At 39.5% G+C, this 14,604-nt stretch overlaps 1 pseudogene; it reads left to right on the forward strand.

The window, feature by feature from the left end:
* Nucleotides 1-6,352: 6,352 nt before the first annotated feature.
* Nucleotides 6,353-8,940, forward strand: LOC137049286 (gastrula zinc finger protein XlCGF57.1-like; annotated as a pseudogene).
* The last annotated feature ends 5,664 nt before the right edge of the window (nucleotides 8,941-14,604 follow it).

A 14,604-nucleotide genomic window follows, 5' to 3' on the forward strand; every position in this document is an offset into this window, starting at 1 on the left:
CTGTTTAACACTGTAAAGCTGCTTTGAAACAATCATCATTGTAAAAGCGCTATATAAATAAAGTTGATTGATTGATTGATTGAAGCGGCAGTGGATTTCAGAATCGCCCTTTCAGTACTAGGCTAAAAATCACACACATTTTAAATTAGAAACTTACAATAGGATAGACAAAAACAGCTGACTCTTGCCTTTTCTTTCATTTTTAAATCCTTTTACAATAAATCCTGCAGGTCATAAATAACTTTGTTTTTCACCTCCAAGAAAGGACAAATGCTATCCATTATGGCACTTTTTTTTAACCTAAATGCCAGGTACAGTGTCGTAGTGTTGTCACGATACCAAAATTATGATTTCGATACTTTACCAGACTAAAATATCGATACTAAATCGCTACCACAGTAAAAAAAAAAAAAAAAAAAGATAAGATAAGATGCTTAATATGACAACAGAATTTGATATTATTCATTGTTATTTTTTACTAAAAATTAATGTGGCCAGCATGTTCCTTAGGGTTGGAGATCGTTTTGATTTGAACCATTATTGATCAATTACTATTAAAATTATCTCACAAATTTTTGCTATCTCAATGTATTTTTTACAATGGGGTAATTGTGTTGCAATAGCTTACACACAGCACAAGAAAGCTTGATTTCGAATGGTAAATTGAATTTAAAAAAAGAGTAAACAGTAATGAAATAAGAACAAATAAACAGATTACAAACAATAGCACAAATAAATGCAATAGAATAGAAGATACAAATTAAATAGACTGCTTGATTTTTTCAGGTAGCTCTAACATTCAGATAAGAAACTGAATTTAAAAAACGCATAGTAATTACATTTAAAACAACATGGATAATGTTCTTTGTAAAAAATTCAAAAGCGTACAGATGAAACTATTAAAGTTACACAAGTTGATCAGTCAAGAGCAGTGTGATCGTTTGTCTTTTTGTAGTTTGAATAACAAATGACTGCGGTCCCTTAAGACTAACGGACGCATGGATCCTAAACACTGTTCCTGTTACTCGTTCTGTTTGTTTCCTGTTACTCGTGAACTGTTTGCGACTGTGTTTACGTTAATACTCTTCCAGATGTGCACTGATAATTCTTTGAGTGTATTTGACCAATAATAAGCTGGAAAAAGAAGCAAATGTTGTCAGAGGCGGCTTTATTACGGTAGGCTATGTGTGTGCGCTTCAGATGTGAGCACGAAATCTGCAGGGATTAGTAGAATTAATTTATGTGCAATCCTGCGCGAAATTCAGACCGATCACACACTAACGGCCGTTTCACACCGCAAGCGTGAGCGGCGCGTGAGCAGCGCGTGAGCAGCGCGTATTTTTTTCGCCGCCCATGTTAATCAATGAGTGCATTCACACCGGGAGCAGGAGCAGCACGTGAGCGTCAAGCAGGAGCGTCGCGTGAGCAGCAGTGAAGCGGGGGTTTCGGCTGCAAGCCTATTTTTGCTGCGCTGCTGACGCTCCTGACGCTCAATTAAAGTAAAAGCACACTTTGAAAGGACAAAATAAATGTGATTTCACACAAAAAGTGCCTAAAATGCACACAGGAAGCACGTGTAGTGTATTTGAACAATAACTGGAGTATGTCAGAAAAGAAAACGAAGACTAAAAAATATCTGTGGAAGATTTTTGCAATTTAAACTTGTTTTGATTATTCAGTTTGGGTGAAAGTATGGTTATGATTATAAAAAATAAAGTAAACTAGCCAGAAAATATAACAAACTTTCGTTTAGTTTAGTATTTAATATTCAGACAGGTAGGATCGGTCTGCAGCGGCAGTCACGGTGTAAAGCGAAAGTACACTTTTGATGGACAAAGTAAATATCACAAAAGCGCTCAAAATGCACACAAGAAGCACATGTGGTGTTTTAACAATAACTGGAGTATGTCATTAAAGAAAACGAAGAATAACAATCATCTGTAGAAGATTTACACATTTAAACTTGTTTTAATTATTCAGTTCGGGTGAAAGTATTATAAAAAGTAAAGTAAACTAGCCTGAAAATATAATAATTTATTTTAGTTTAGAATTTAATACTCAGACAGGTATAGGCTCTATCATTGTGGGAGCCGCTGCTGTGACGCTGCACCAACGCTTCCAGTGTGAATACTCTCGCGCTTCTGCAGCTGCAGTCACGGTGTAGTTACGCTGAAGTGCTGCTCAAGCGCTGCTCACGCTTGCGGTGTGAAACAGGCGTAACACACTACCATGAGGAAAAAGTCCAGCAGAACGCGCGTTCGCCGTGCTCAGAGGTTAACCGGGCTGAGTGAGAATATGCCGGTGTGTTTCAACTCGCTTTCGGTCGGAGAGGAGAGCGCAGCTGGTATCGATACTGTAAAAACTGAGAATCGTATCATTTCAGATATTCCAGTATCGATACATATCGAAATATCGATATTTTTGACAACACTACAGTGTCGTTTAACTTGCTTTACCCGAGAAAAAAGCCATGTGGTGACTTTGAAACAGAGTAGACGTTAAATTATATGCATCTGTGGTGAAATGACTAGATTTTCGTGTCAATGTTTATTTTAATGGGAACACTGTCACTTTAATTCAGCGCGTCGAAAATGTTCACCGCACTGCTTCAGATTCACACCACCTGTAATGCACTGAAGGACCGCGTCCGTGGTCAGTGTAAAAGCTCTAACCCATTAACACGAAGAAGAAAAAAAGCACCGCATTTGGAGTATGTATGTATGTAACGGGCGTAACTAAATGTCCGAGATCAACTTAGTAAATTATGTAGCCTGTATTATAGTGTCACACATTTTACAAGCGGTCTCATGGCGGCTTTCAATAAAGCAATGTAACACAATTTACATAAGCTAACAGTATTTGGCACAAATATGGAATGAACAAATATGCAAAAACAACTATTGTTAAATACTCACTATGAAAGACGTAGCCTGACGTTAGTGATTCCGTTTACTTCACTAAATAAGTCAGACCTAGGTTGCATTGAGAGAGAGAAAAGTTACAACAGAAACATATAACGAATACTTGGTGTCTCATACATTCAATATAATCATAATAAAGTTTGATACAATTATTTAGTTCAATAAATAGAAAATATTCAGAGAATATGATAGTGTATAGGCCACGGTTGTGTAATAGGCTACCTACCGAATAATTGTGATTGTGCATATCCCCCTGAGACGAGAGATTTATGCATTTTATTTCTGGAGAAATTCCTCCGATGACGCAAATATCGTCAATTTGCGTCATCGGAGGAATTTTTGGCCAGAGGCTAAAGACTACAGCCAGCAGAGGGAGCCATTTCCGCATGTTTTCAACTCGCGCGTGAGGGATGGGAGATAACACTGTTCAGTGAATGGCTGAGGGAAGCTGCATGCGCACAGCTGCACGTGTAGATGAATCCACACATGAGCACACAAGGATTGCCACGAATTTCTCACTTAATGTTATCTGCTTCTTTTGTTTTATATTTAAATAAATTAGTTATGATTAGTTCCATCTCTTGTGCTTATCACTAACGATATATTACTCACTATCACAGAGCTTTAGTTCATCCAGTTTCTCAATTCAGATTTTACACATAATTTTTTTTGTAATTCACTATATCATTGTATGACAAAAAGGTATAGCCTGACAAGCCAGACCCACATCAAGATGTTTGGTCTGGAAACTCACCATAGACAGGGCTCAATCCGAGGGGTGGGATAAACGGTTGTCTTTCAAATTCCCTCTGCACGCGATAGGATAGCGCTACACCAACCAGAGCAACATGAAGGTGAAGCAGAGCTCGCTGACTGATTAAACATTCGCCGTATCCGGTCGGCTAAACTCCGAACACATCTTCCCTTTTTAAGAATGACTTCAGTGCCACTGTTTGTTCTTTTCTCAGAGAAAAGCTTAACTCCAAGTCTTCCGGAGTCGCGGTCAGAGCTGATTCGAAAGACCGCCGCCGTTCGCCAGTTTCTGTGTTTGTTAGAAGCACGCAAACGCAACTCGGCCGTCGTCATTATGGAAAATTAAATTTGCTGCCGCTAGGGTGCGTCTAGATTTCTAGGCTAAAAAAGGTATAGGAAATGAAAACATTTATTGGACAGTCGGCTGTATTATATTATTGTAAAATAATGTAAATTAGCACAGATTAGGAGAGAAAAAACTTTAGGAAGGCTGAACGCAAGGACGGCGTGATGACGTCACTGATATGCTAATTAACGCATAACGTCATCTAACGACATTTAGTGACTTTTTGGGCAGGCTTTAGCTACTTTCCGTGGAAAATAGTTGGCAACACTGAAACTCTCCCGCGCATTCTCTCAGGTGCATGCACATGCGTTTTGTTAGTTTTTTCTCTGCAAGGCTTGTTCGGCAAACACAGATTTTTCACTTTTACTTTGGCTGGATTGGCTGAACACAATTTAATTTGTTCAGTGAATATATATTTTTAATTTGATCTTTAGACCTTAAGCTAAAATGACCCCAATGCATATTTTGTTTGGGGATAATTATTTGAAAGCAATTTGTTGAGTCAACATATAATTGTCAGTCTCCATCATTTTTACAGGTTTTTTTTTAAATTAATTTGTGTATCAAACTGAACATCGGATGACTTTCCTGAGGAAATGTTAGGCTAAATACAAGTTTTATTGTTGTCTTTCCACAGTAGAAACACTGATTGAGTAATGAAATGAGTGATGATAGAGATTTTGGTAAGTTATGTACATGTGTCACGACACATGTAGGAGCATCATAAAGGCATTTATTGTTTGAAATTTGTGATAAAATTGACAGAATTGAAAAGATGACACCGTTTCTGTTCAGAAGTAATAAAGCACAGTGCTATTTGCGATTACTGGATGAGCGGCGCTTCAGATCATGTTTAGTGTAGGGAAAACCACAGACCTGCAACCCTGTCTTGAGTTATGGGGGATTCAAAGCATCAAATAGAGACGCTTTTATGTAGCTATTTTTAACTGTTAATGTGGCATTGTCGCATTATCTTGCTCTAAATTCAACGCGAGACATTTTCTTCACACACAGTATGATTTGCAGTCAGTTACGTTTTTCCGCATCCTTTTGATTGACAGCACACCATCAGCCCTGATCATCAGCTGTTTTAAAAAAAATCGGTAGTGAAAATAATAGCTTTTATCAGCTGACACTAGGGCTGTCAAAATTGCTCAAAAATGATGTTCGAATATTCCCTCTAAAAAAAAACACTTTTTTATATTCTAATATTCGATATTTATATTCTTTTTTATATTTATATTCTTATATTCGAACATCTGGTTGCGCATTTTGTCAATGACGCGCATTACGTCAATAACAGGACAATTGAGTACAAAGAAACATAACTACTTGTATAGGTAGTCTATTTAAGTTTAACATATTTAAGTAAATTAACTAATGGCCAAGACCGCAGTGCGCAGACCTCACTCACTCTCTCTCGCCCTTACCCTCACACTCTCTGCGCATAACGGTTTAAAATGAAAAAAAAAAAACGTGCTGATCAAGAGTTTTGTGCAAGCAATTTAAGGTCGCGACTCTTGTCCCAAATATAGCAGGCTTCATTCAGTGATTGAAACAAATATTATTAATATTAATTTAAGTTTTACAGCATATTGAACGCTCCAAGCGAGCTGTGCTGTGGTAAACATGGAACTTTTCCTTGACATGAAACGGTGAATAATCAAACCAGTGGAAGCAGTGCATTTATCCTTTATTCATGCAATATCTATTCAGTCATTACAGTAGCCTACACTTTAGTAATGTTTCTGTTTAACGTTAAATAAAATGAGGCACGGTATGCTAACTGTATCTTACATAGCTTGCATACAACTTTATCTCGTGGCTCAACAATTTTACCTTCTACTGACCAAAGTACTTCCAGACATGGCTTTTTAGATTTTGGAGGGTTAAAATCACTTTCTCTGCTGCGTTTGAGTTGGGCTCTGTACTTTCTGCCATCTTCCATTCATGCAAGACGCGTCAGCTTTCAGCATTGACGATGTGCCTAACAGTTCGACTCCTGACCTGACCTGCCCACAAGCGCGCCTTTGAGCAAAGCAGACAGCCACGCCTCTACTACCACGGACATTTTTTTCCGCGTTTAAAAAAAAAAATCAAATATTAATTTTCACCTTCGAAATTCGTTGTTTAAACACCTTCGAAAGTCGTTGTTTAAAAACGATTCGAATATATATTCAAATTTAGAATAGTCATTGACAGCCCTAGCTGATACTAATCATTGGCTGATAGATCAGTAGTTAAATCTAGTTGAATGAACTATTATTAGTTGTAATTCTGAAAGTTTAATACAAAAATCTAAAAAAATTACTTCTCATCTTAAACAGGACAAGCACACAATAAAACCCATAGTGAAGTGACTGAGATCCACGTGACACACTATTATAAAGATGCCGTTTATTAAAGAGGAGAGTGAAGACCTGAAGATTGAAGAAGTATTCAGTTTAAAACATGAAGAAACTGAGGGGCAAATAAAGAAAGAGGAGAGTGAAGACCTGAAGATTGAAAAAGTATTCAGTTTGAAACCTGAAGAAATTGAGGAACAAACAGGTTGGTTACATTCTCAAAGCTAAACTCATTTGATCTTTATTCAGATCTCACCCCCCCCCCACCCCACCCCACACACACACATTTTTAATTATTTTACTTAAATTAAAGGTTAGATTTTTGTGAATTTTTAAAATGGAAGATCAAAAGGACAAACAATGCAGATTTATTGGTACCACCATATTTGATCATATTTACCAGGGGTGCCAATGATTCTGACCACCATTGTATAACATACTATACTCTGGTATTGATGTTTTAAATGTCTCAATTGTTTTATGTATGCTTTTGCCCTAGATCTCATGGAATTGAAAGAGGCAAGTCATGAACGTAATGAAAGGGAAGAAGAGAAAGACCATTATGATAAACATCATGATTTCATGACTGGAGAAAGATCGACACAGGCTAAAAATACTTCCTCACAAAAAATAGCTCAAAAGACAGGAACTAAAAGTTATTTAATCTGCCAACAGTGTGGAAAGAGTTTCAGAAATAAAGGAAATCTTAAAGTCCACATGAGAGTTCACACTGGCGAGAAGCCTTACAACTGCCAACAGTGTGGCAAGAGCTTCAGACGTAAAGGAAACCTTAAAGACCACATGAGAATTCACACTGGAGAGAGCTCTATTAACTGCCAACAGTGTAGAAAGAGTTTCAGGAATAAAGGAGATCTTACTGTCCACATGAGAGTTCACACAGGAGAGAAGCCGTACAACTGCCAACAGTGTGGAAAGAGTTTCACCCTTAAAGGAAACCTTGATAGTCACATGAGAATTCACACTGGAGAGAAGCCTCACATCTGCCCTCAGTGTGGAATTAGTTTCAGTGAAAAAGTAAACCTTAACAGGCACATGGGAATTCACACTGGAGAGAAGCCTTACACCTGCTAACAGTGTGGAAAGAGTTTCAGACGTAAATCAAACCTTAAAGTCCACATGACAGTTCACACTGGAGAGAGCTCTTCAAGCTGCCAACAGTGTGGAAAGAATTTCAGACATAAAGGAAGCTTAAAAGCCCACATGAGAATTCACACTGGAGAGAAGCCTTACACCTGCCAACAGTGTGGAAGGCGTTTCAACCGACAAGGACCCCTTACAGTCCACATGAGAGTTCACACTGGAGAAAAGCCTTTCACCTGCCAACAGTGTGGAAGGAGTTTCAACCGACAAGGACGCCTTAAAGACCACATGAGAGTTCATACTGGAGAGAAGCCTTTCACCTGCCAACACTGTGGAAAGAGTTTCAGTGGAAAAGAAAACCTTTACACGCACATGAGAATTCACACCGAAGGGACCCCATTCACCTGCCAACAGTGTGGGAAGAGTTTCAAATATAAAGGAAACCTTAAAGTCCACATGAGAGTTCACACTGGACAGAAGCGTCTCACCTGCACTCCTTCACACAGAACGTAAGCCTTAGAGAACACATGAATATTCACACTGGAGAAAAAGCATTTACATGGAGAAAAGGCATTAACAGGTGATCAGTGTTGAAAGACTTTCAAATGTAGATGAATCCTTAAAGAAATGAATTACAATACCAGAAAAACAGGTTGTTTGTTAAATTTATACCTTGTGCTTACATGCGGCACAATATTTCTAATTTCTCCCTGAAATACATGATCTTCTCACGTCTCTCTGTTCCATGTCAACCAGACTTGTTATTCTTGGTGATTTTAATATCCATATTGACAAACCCTCCTTTCATCTTGCAACAGAGTTCCTGAGTTTGATTAATTGTCTTGGTCTCCAGCAACATGTGAAGGCTCCCACGCACATCAAGGGCCACACCCTAGATTTGGTCATCACTGATGTGGCCCCCATAAACAGCCTGGAGGTAAACGATCTGGGTGTGTCTGACTACAATTTGGTCTCTATGGACTTTACATTTTCGCCACCTATCATCAGACCCAAGCGCCAAATATCTTTTCGGAACTGGAAACAAATTGACCCAACCTCCATCACTGTATACCTTCAACAAAATATCAAGTGCACAGTGTCTGCAACAGTGGACAGAGTGGTGGATCACTATAATACATTTCTGAGCAGCGTTTTTGACCTCCATGCCCCTATCAGGACAAGGGAAGTCACTTTGAGCGCTCTGCTCCCTGGAACTGGAACACAGGAACTGAGGCAAATGAAAACTGAGGGCTGTATTCTGGAACATCACTGTAAACAGTCTGGTCTAACTGTTCACAAGCTTGAATTCCACGACCATCAAAAAGTTTATCTTAAGTCCTTGAAGGATGCGTGCTCTCAATTCTATTCTAACCTCATCAATAAAAATACTGGAAACTCTAAGCCGCTTTTTTTCTACTGTAAACCATCTCCTGAAGCCGAAGTCATCTTCATCCACTAAAACTACAGTGGAGCAATGCAACAGCTTAAAGGGATCCCATGGTGTTGAGACTTGTATGGCTTAATATAACATAAATGATGTCTCTTACTGAATTATGTGGTAGAAAACCCATGAAAGATCTACGTTATTTAAAAAATCGATTTTATATTTGGACCATGGGCGGCGCCATTTTGTTTGCGTTCTAGGTTGATGACGTAGAGTGGTTGAACTCCTCAATCAGCTGGCGTTACCCGTTGCTATTTTTACCACAACGCAACTCGAAAATTGTTTCAGAGTTAAACAAAACCAATGAATTGCTTTGTAATTGTACTTAAAACACACTCAAACATACATGTGCACACAAACTCACCTACACAAGTCACAAACAGATCGGCGGGCGCGCACACACACACCTGACTGCTCTGTCTCAATCGCATGCATCATCACCAAAACATCCTGCCTCTCTTCCTCACGTTACTTTATCCCATCGTCCTACCTAGATATTTCCCTCTGCTGGTCACATTAGGCATTATAGTTAATCTACTATCAACAGTCTATCTAGGGAACAGGATGTGTTGAACAGGATATCAACACAGGGAATAGATTGAGGGTTATGTATGCGCGCGCAGTGCGTGCGTGTGTGTGTGTGTGTGTGTTCGCGCCGATCTGTTGGGGTGTGTGTGTGTTCGCGCCGATCTGTTGGGGTGTGTGTGTGTGTGTGTGTGTGTGTGTGTGTGTGTGTGTTCGCGCCGATCTGTTGGGGTGTGTGTGAGTCTGTGTGAGAGAGAGAGTTTGTGTGCACATGTATGTTTGGGTGCGTGAAGTCGGACAGCTGTTTGTAAATCGGCTGTACACTCGTTATTGCGGTGGAACGTGAGACTGAATGACTGCACTCGAACATGTCCACTATGGTGTCGGACAACACTACAAATGTCCGTCCCTTCAAATAATGCCCTATTTAAGGGTATAGGGTCGATTTCGGATTCAGCCCCTGTCGTGGAGACTGAGCAGCCCAACATCTCGATTGAGACAGAGCGTGACTTGTGTAGGTGAGTTTGTGTGCACATGTATGTTTGAGTGTGTTTTAAGTATAATTACAAAGGAATTCATTGGTTTTGTTTAACTCTGAAACAATTTTCGAGTTGCGTTGTGGTAAAAATAGCTACGGGTAACGCCAGCTGATTGAGGAGTTCAACCACTCTACGTCATCAACCTAGAACGCAAACAAAATGGCGCCGCCCATGGTCCAAATATAAAATCGATTTTTAAAATAACGTAGATCTTTCATGGGTTGTCTACTACATAATTCAGTAAGAGACATCATTTATGTTATATTAAGCCATACAAGTCTCAACACCAGGGGATCCCTTTAATTTACTTTTGTAGATCTAAAGTCAATAATATCTGCTCTTCAATATGTGGCTCTTCCTCCTTGTCTCGCCTATCCTCCTACTCCTCACCCAGGAGATTACCATCCCTGAGGAAACCATCAAAAAATTGAAGCCATCCACCTGCACCTTGGATCCCATTCCGACTGTTCTGCTCAAGTCATTCTTTCCTATCGTCAGCCCAATCATCACCCAGTTTGTTAATCTCTCTCTCAAAACTGGTCACGTCCCTCTTTCCCTTAAAGCTGCTGTCATCCATCTAATACTTAAGAAACCAACCCTAGACCCAGAGGTCCTTGCGAATTATAGGCTGATCTCCAACCTCACCTTCCTGTCAAAGGTTCTTGAGAAGGAAGCCGCCTCTCAGCTCCACAACCATCTTAAAAACAACCTATTTGAGATATTTCAATCAGGCTTTTGCTCGGCCCACAGCACCAAAACAGCTCTGCTCAGGGGGACAAATGGCCTTCTTAAGACAGCTGATTCAGGATAATCATCACTGCTCATTCTCCTCGACCTAACAGCAGCATTTGACACAGTGGACCATACTATCCTCCTGGACTGCCTCCACAACATAGTTGGACTGTCAGGAGCAGTGCTCCAGTGGTTACAGTCCTACCTTTCTGGCAGGACTGAGCGTGTTATATCCGGAGAATGCGAGTCCAGGCTGCTCCCTGTTACATGTGGTGCTCCGCAGGGGTCGGTTCTCGGCCCAATCTTATTCATCCTCTACATGCTTCCCCTTGGCATGGACATGGTCTATCCTTTCACTGTTATGCTGATGACACGCAACTTTATATCACAACTGCCCTGAGCCCCTCCACAGCTCTTTCACGACTAGGGATGTTAACCGATGACCGTTTGACCAATGGTTGACCGTATCAACGTTAACCGATCAAAGTTGTCAGTTGTTGGTTTAAAAAAAAAAGCAATTTCTAAATTAGGCTATTATAAACAGTGGTCTAAATGCTACTACAGTTAGCCGTCTCATTCCAAAATCTTTTTGTGTGTAGTGAACAAATCCCTCAGACTCAATTTTTCATAACTCGCCTGTTTGTACTGAATAAACAATAAAAACATTTGGCATGAGGTCACAGCGTTTGGGTTTGCGCACTCACAAGGTTTGCAAAAAGTAAACAGGCTAAAACACTCAAGGTAAGAGCCAGGGCAGACGACAGAATGAAGCGTGCAAAGAAAAGTAGCATGTGGGACCATTTCACCAAAAAGAATGACACAGATGTAAGTTGCAACTTGTGTGATACAGTGCTTAAATACAGTAGTAGCACATCATCTATGATGTACCACCTGAAAACGTGACACCCGCAAGACATTTGGAAATATATTATATCTACATTTCAGTGGTAACGCATAAGGTGTTAGGGTTAGGGTTAGGATCATCATCTTTCTTTATTATTGTTAGCACTACCTCGATCTAAACACACGTCCACAAACAAACATTCACATCTGCACATTTACATATCTTTTTTTTCTCACAAAACGAGCAACCTCATTGGCAAAATGTATCTGTGACAATGTTTTTGCAAACCACAAAATACGTACCAATACACACTGCAGTTTCCAGCAGAAATGAACACTATAGGCAGAAAAACAGCATTTTTTTAGTCTATGGTTTGTAAACTAAAACATTTTGAATTTTGCGTCACAGCTCCATGTTCTGCTTTTCTGATTCACCAGATTTGCTCGATAGCTCAGCTGATACAGATTTGTATTTGCAATGCGAAAATCTTGAGAACGAACCCCATGAAGAACGAGTCATGGTAAGAGCTCAAAGACGAGTTCCTAACACAAGCTAAAAATACATGGACACAATTTTATTTTTGTCACATTTGCTTTTGTTAACACTTTCGGGTAGGTTTAGTGTGGGTGTACGTTAAAAACACACCGTAACAAAACATGTCAGATTCACGCAAATCTGTTCTGGAAAAAAATAAGCTTTTAGCGCCACCCAGTGGACATTTTACTTCGAAACTATGTACGTATTGGTACATATTTTGTGGTTTGCAAAAACGTTGCCATAGGTACTGATGAGATCAGGCTAAAAACGAAAAAAAAAATTGAATAGCCTAATGTGACATCTTGCATTTATATACACATCCGGACAGACAACAGTCTGCAGTGTATACATACATTTAAAAATTGGACTGTATTTTTAAGAATGAATATACTTATAAAAATATAAGAACAAAGTATGTTTTAAAAAGAGCTGTGGTTAGCCCAGCACACCATTAATTTACACTGTTTAACCATTAAACACACACACACACACATAATATATATATATATATATATATATATATATATATATATATATATATATATATATATATATATATATATGAAATTCAGGGTTTTTTCTTCGTATCAATCAGATCGAAAGTAAATAGGAACTAAGTACTTAAGTAGTTTTTTCATCTAATACTTTTTTACTCTTACTCAAGTAACTATTACGATTGTTACTTTTACTTTTACTTGAGTAAATATTTCCGTAAGTACTTGTACTTTTACTTGAGTAAAGATTTTGGCTACTCTACCCACCTCTGGTTACAGGCAGGTGAGTGTTTTTTTCAGGGTTTGAGCTAAACTCTGGATCAACGTTCCCCACACCTACACTACACAATACTCTTAAAGGGGGGGTGAAATGCTGTTTCATGCATACTGATCTTTTTACACTGTTAAAGACTTGGAATCCCATACTAAACATAGACAAAGTTTCAAAAGTTAAGGTGGACGTTTGATGGGAGTATTTCTTTGTCAAAAATACTACTTCTGGTTAGTCATAAGTTTCGGCAAGTTTTTTGAGATCATGCGTCCCCTTTGACGTTAATGGGGGCGGAATTTCCTTGTATGGGACTTACGGACAATTCTACCGGAAGCGCGTGAGAGAGAGCGAGGGAGAGAGCGAAAGTAACAGGCTACGCCCATCAAAGCGCTGGCTTGTAGGATGCTGGACAGGTGATTTTCACAACTAACAATGTCCCCAAAAAAGTGCGTTTTTGGTTGCCAGACCAAGACAGTCCTGCACAGATTCCGCAAAAACCCCGCGTTAAGGCAACAGTGGATGTAATTTGCTTTTCCGGATCAGCAACTGAGTTGCGCGAATCTTTATATCTGTTCGCTGCATTTCGGTCCCGACTGTTTCATAAACAAGGCCCAGCTCGACGCCGGATTTTCCCAATCGCCTAATGCTGAATGATGGAGCAGTCCCAACGTTAGAAGGGTGAGTGAGACTGCTTCAAATGTCTGTGTTTTTTTTAGTCCGCTTACTGTCTACACAAACCACGCGTAAACACACAAACACACGTGCACAACTGCACTTCCCACATGTACACCTTCAAAGACAAAAATACGACGATATAATTCAAGTATAAATATGTAAATAACACAAGCCGCTAAGCATATTATATAGTTAGTGTATAACTTGTACCACATAGAGACGTCCTGCTCTAGTCGTTTTTGCTGCTGCTCCTGTTCAACTGCAGCCTCTGGGTCTGATTCCGGATCATAGATGTATGGCTGTATCTGATTAAAAGCCATATTTTTATTTTGAATAAAGTTTTTTTCCCGCTGTTGACACAGCTTTACGACGCACTCGACTCAACATAGCAGCAGCGAGCACACGTCATTATTTAGCTCCGCTCACACGACACGCCCCCACCCGCTCGGCTTTTTTCGGAAAGACTCGGAACAGCGCATCTTTCTTATATAATTATTTAAAAAAATAAAGACTTTTCGGAGATATGCAGGATGCAATGCTACTCTATAGGTACTCAAGATTGACATGACACTGACTGAAACTGAGTGTTTCACCCCCCCTTTAAAGGGAACTTCTGTCACGTACTTAATTATGTGTTAAAGTTCCCATGGCATGTGTTGTTTTATTGTTTTATAATGTTTCCTGGGGTGTACTTATATTGATAGTGTGGTTTTTACATAAAAAAATGTCATAATTTAGAAATAAAAGGCATTTTTTCTATACTGATATTAGGCCTCTGTTTCAAGAGGCGTGTCTGCTGTGAATCTTCAGTGAAAACACCCACTGTTGTGATTGGCTGACATCTTTACATTTAAAATTTGGTGCGGAAGGGGCCGTGGTTTGGAGCAGCTGCAACCCTGCCAGTCGAGAGAGAGACAGAGAGAAACGGAGCTGGGGAAAGATTGCTGAAAAAGTGTTATTGTGTGTTATTGAGTTTTTGAGAGCGCGAGTTTTTGTTTGTATCTGAGAGCTCTGAATAAATACGAGTTCAACTTTGCAATGTTATTTCTCTCACAAAATGCTTTCACCACAGCTAAC

This window comes from Pseudorasbora parva, chromosome 20, assembly GCF_024679245.1.
Source record: "Pseudorasbora parva isolate DD20220531a chromosome 20, ASM2467924v1, whole genome shotgun sequence".
In the NCBI taxonomy this organism is placed as follows: Eukaryota; Metazoa; Chordata; class Actinopteri; order Cypriniformes; family Gobionidae; genus Pseudorasbora; species Pseudorasbora parva.